Below are 5,199 nucleotides of genomic sequence, written 5' to 3'. Positions count from 1 at the left end.
CCCTCTCTCTGCCCCCCTTTCTTGTCTCTCTCCAGCTTTCGTTGTCATAAAGGCAATAAAAGCCCCCAAAAATACTTAAAAAAAAAAAAAAAGGTATCGAAAAATAATCAACAATTATTAGTCCTAATCTCACAATGTCCTTTTGTCAGCTGTACTGGAGCGTTTGATCATATCACAGAATCTTCATCACATCCTCATCAGCAGATGGAGTTTATCCGGTTGGAATTGGATGTTTTTTTTTCAGGTCTTTATGGACTCTGTTTTGGCTTCAAAGTTCATTCTTCACCTTGGAAACAGGGGTTGAGAAGGTCCATTAGTACTTGTTGTGGACCTCTCGAGGCCGCCATGTTGACTGCAACTACACTGCTAGAGGTCACTAAATCCTACACACTAGCCCTTTAATTGGATTAGAAGTCCTTAAAATGCCATGATGATTGGGCAACTGTATCTGCTGATAAAGATCATATAATGCTCCAGAATATCTACTAAATCTTAACCAAGTATATCATATTTTATTTTACACAACAACACAATAAACAATCATAGAAACATTTCAAAATCAGAGGGTCATTCCTCTCACTATCAGCTCTATTAACAGTGCAAACCTCCCTTTGTTTAAGATTTGCAATCAAGCCGTTATCTTCTTTCGTTCAATAGATATGATTAAAAACAGATAATCGTCTAATGGCAGAAATCCCGGACCCAGATGTCTAATCATGTGATTTTTGGCAAAATCCCCACAGTTATCTATCCAAACTACTCGTAAGTTTTTCAGACATTCTACTGACAAACCAAAGAAAACATAAACTCCTGCAGAGAGAAGTGAGCTGCTGCAGACGAGAGCTGATTACATCTCTACACATTGCTGACTTCTGGCTTGGTGAGGTTACAGGTGTTTCCAACAACAAAGTTTACAATCACATACACACCTCCCACTCACTGCCTCTAAACCACGAGCCCCCCACTAAGAGAAACCAACATATAGACCCTAAAGAGCTGTGGTATGTATAGAGTGTGTGCTGCTGCTCACATTATCTGCATTCTGAATCTGCACATGTTCTGCAGACACTTGAATGCACAGACATGTTTATTTTTTTCTCTTTCCTTAAATTTGCACATTTGTCTTTCACACCCACACGTCTTCTCTTTACACACACATATACACAAATACACAAACACCTCACTTTACAACATTTTCACTCTCACCCGCCCACGCATGCAAACACACACACACACACACACACACACACACACTCCCCCTTCCCTTTTCCTCCCTTGTCTCTAATCCCTGCAGCTGTTGCTCTTACTCACACTGCTGCCTCCTCCAGACAAAACCTCATCTGTGTGTGTGTGTGTAGATGTTGACTGGTTCTTGTGTCTGAGTATTTTGCCGTAACAGCCTATAAATTTCTCCTCTGATTGAAAAGTATTGTTTAACTATGTTATAAGTGTTGTCTATTTGCATATGTTTGCGGTGTTGCATGCAAAAACTGACGTGTTGTTGTAATTTTTAGTGGTCCTATTGGTTACGTATAGCTATGTGTTCGTAATTTTAGACTATGCTGGATATTTGATCATGTTTTCACATTAGATTTATTTAGTCCATTAAATATATATACACAGGTTTTATTATTATCACCTTTTTCTGTGGATATCAGTGGACAGCTTTCTGTTGTGATTTTTAACATGTAGTATAATGTTTAAATATTTTAATTGCAGTTTTTGATTATTTTTCTGAGTCGGTTATAGTGCCATTTAAGGTTTCTTTACCAGTTTACCTTGGAAAAACTGGGGTGAAATACTAGATATGTTTTTGTTTTGTTGGGTGTTTTAAAATGGTTTTTTACCACTGGATTTATATAGGTGCTAAAGACACTATGGAGGTCAAATATCTCTACCTAGATTCACCTACTTTGAAGTTTAATTTTGCAATTTCAATTCTGTCATCATGACAAGAACCGGATATGAATTTAGCCTATGTGTTAGGCTCTTTGCTAATCTGAGCCTAGTGGCAGAGCTTGCTGTCACCTCCGTTAAGTCTCATTTCCGTCTGAGAGTCTCCCCCAGAGTGATGCTTGCTGATGGGTTCTACTCTCCCTCCTCTTCTTTACCTTTTCTGATTGCTGTCTTTGGCCTTAATCTGTTGGTCAACTTGCAAATGCGTTCTGATGTCAATTACATTTTCTCTGAATTTTTATTCTCAGATATTCATTTATTATGTTATTATTGGTATATTTTATGTTGGTATGCTGGATCTTTGTATTTATTGCGCCTTTTTGCTAGTTCTTGTTCCGACTCACTGCAATAAGTCACTTTTACTTTCTAGTGCCACATTTCATTTTCTATTTTTTTTCTTCCTTCCGATTATGTGGCAGTCTTGACTCCGTCTTCTGACTTCTCTTTGCTGCTTACATAGGCCCTCCTCTGGTATATGTCTTTTTGTGTTTGTAACTACAGGTGGCCAATGTAGTCTTGTGTCGCGCAATGTATGGGCAAGCTCCAATACAACACTGGATCCTACATTTTCCCTATATGCATATCTACTATACCGAGCATCTAGTTCTGGACCTTATTGCTATTTGGTAGGTGAAAATAGTGTGTATCAGTGCCACCTACCTCCAAGGCGAGCCAGAAAGCTGTGACATTACGTAGCGAGGAGACAGTTGTGATAATGCATTTGAATAAATGGTTTTTGTTTTTGATATTAACGGCGTTACATTGTTCAGTTATCTCCTTCTCTTTGTGTTTTGGTGACGGCAGTTTCATTTTTAATGTTTTTGCATCTTAAACACTAAAAAGTGGCCCAGAAATTTTGTTGTGTTCTAGCAAATTTAAAAAGAAAAAAAAGCCTGAAGTTCAGATGCAGGTCCTCACCGCTCTGGCACAGCTGGCCAGTCACGGCGTGAAGTGGGTGTGAATGTACAGATGTTGGTTTTTGGAAAAGTTATTAAAACCTGTTCCGTCCGCGTGTGGAAAGTGGGTGTGAGGGAGGGGGGTTTCCTAAGATCTGTTCAATTGCATTCCGATGTTTTTTTCCAACAATTGCATTCCAGCCAGTATATTTGGCCACCTGTAGTGCTGTGTAATGGCAAGCTAAGAGTAAATTAAAAGCATGTTTTACCTTTATTGTTCCTGTTTTTTGAAGGACCAGAAATTCAAATACATTTTTTTTCTGAGAAAGAGTAAACGCAAAATGGAAAAGCAGAGCTATTAATCAAGAATTTCCTGTGTCTACTGTATCTTAATTTGGATTACATATCTTACTTTATCAGACTGTTCACGTTTAGAACAACCGACATGATGAATGAACTCCGTCCAATACGCTACAGCCCGTGGTCTTTTCAGAAGACATAATATCTGTTATATTATTTATGTGCTATTTTATTTGGCAGCACAGCCAATGCTCTCCCCACCTGCCCGACATTTCCATTGATGACCCCAGTATGTTGGGCCTGATAGATTTGTGATTATTCCGAAAGGGCAGAGCGCCGTAAGTTGCCCGAGGAAATGTGGAGATGGATGGACGGAGGAGAGGAGGTGAAGAGGGAACCAATGGGTCTGGGAGAAAGGGAGGAGCGGAGGTCTCTCTCGGGGGGAAAACCTGGACGGGGGAATTTTTCTCCCCCAACCCTCTCAAATGCTCCCAATCCTCGTTCATGTCACATCCTCCACCGCCACCTCCCTTCATTCCAGAAATCGCTAGCCTGTTCCTATGCTGTAAGCTCCCCTCTCCTCCTCTCTCTCGTCATCCTGCCTCTCCTCTGCCTCTCTCTAAACAGCACACACACACACAGATGAGGTTTTTGTCCTGGAGGAGCCAGGGCAGTGTGAGTAAGAGCCAACGGCTGCCAGGAATTAGAGACAAGGGAGGAAAAGGGAAAGGGGGGAGTGTGTGTGTGTGTGTGTGTGTGTGGTGTGTGTTTGCATGCGTGGGGCGGGTGAGAGTGAAAATGTTGTAAAGTGAGGTGTGTTGGTATTTGTGTATATGTGTGTGTAAAGAGAAGACGTGTGGGGTGTGAAAGAACAAATGTGAAAATTTAAGGAAAGAGAAAATAAATAAACATTGTCTGTGCATTCAAGTGTCTGCCAGAACATGTGGCAGATTCAGAATGCAGATAATGTGAGCAGCAGACACACTCTAATACCATCCGACCACTCTTTAGGGTCTATATGTTGGTTTATCCCTTAGTGGGGCTCGTGGTTTAGAGGCCCCAGTGAGTGGGAGGTTGTGTATGTGAATTGTAAAGCTTTTGTTTGTTGGAAAGCACCTGTAACCTCCACCAAGCCAGAAGTCAGCCCCCAATGTGTAGAGATGTAGATCAGCTCTCGTCTGGGCAGCAGGCTGCCACTTCTCTGCTGCAGGAGTTTTTATGTTTTTCTTTGGTTTGTCCAGTTAGAATGTCTGAAACAAACTTAGAGTAGTTTGGATAGATATACTGTGGGGATTTTGCCCAAAAAATTCACATGATTGAGACATCTGGGTCCGGGATTTATGCCATTGAGAGCGATTATCCTGTTTTTAATCCATATCTATTTGAACGAAAGAAGATAACGCTTGAAATTGCAAAACTTAACAAAAGGGATGGTTTGCACTGTTAATAGAGCGCTGATAGTGAGAGGAATGACCCTCTGATTTTGAAATGTTTCTATGATTGTTTATTTGTGTTGTTGTGTAAAAATAAATATGATATACTTGGTTAACGATTTAGTAGATATTCTGGAGCAATCATATAATGATCTTGTATCAGCAGATTACAGTTGCCCCAATCATCAATGGCCATTTTTAAGGACTATCCTAATCCAATTAAAGGGCTAGTGGTGTAGGAATTAGTGACGCTCTAGCAGTGTAGTGGGCAGTCAACATGGCGGCTCGAGAGTCCACCAAAACAAGTACTATATGGACTTCCTCCAACCCCTGTTTCCCAAGGGTGAAGAATGAACTTTGAAGCCAAAACAGAGTTCCATAAAGACGCTGAAAAAAAAAAGCCATCCAATTCCAACCCGGATAAACTCCATCTGGCTGATGAGGATGTGATGAAGATTCCTGTGAATATGATCAAAGCGCTCCCCAGTAACATGCTGAACAAAAGGACAGTTGTGAGGATTAGGAACTAAATAATTGTTGATTAATTTTTCGATACTTTTTTTTTTTTTTTAAGTATTTTTGGGGGCCTTTGTATTGCCTTTAATGAACAACCA

Source organism: Morone saxatilis, unplaced genomic scaffold, assembly GCF_004916995.1.
Source record: "Morone saxatilis isolate NCDOM2014 unplaced genomic scaffold, NCSU_SB_2.0 Contig15, whole genome shotgun sequence".
In the NCBI taxonomy this organism is placed as follows: Eukaryota; Metazoa; Chordata; class Actinopteri; family Moronidae; genus Morone; species Morone saxatilis.
Note: the sequence above shows the minus strand (reverse complement) of the source record.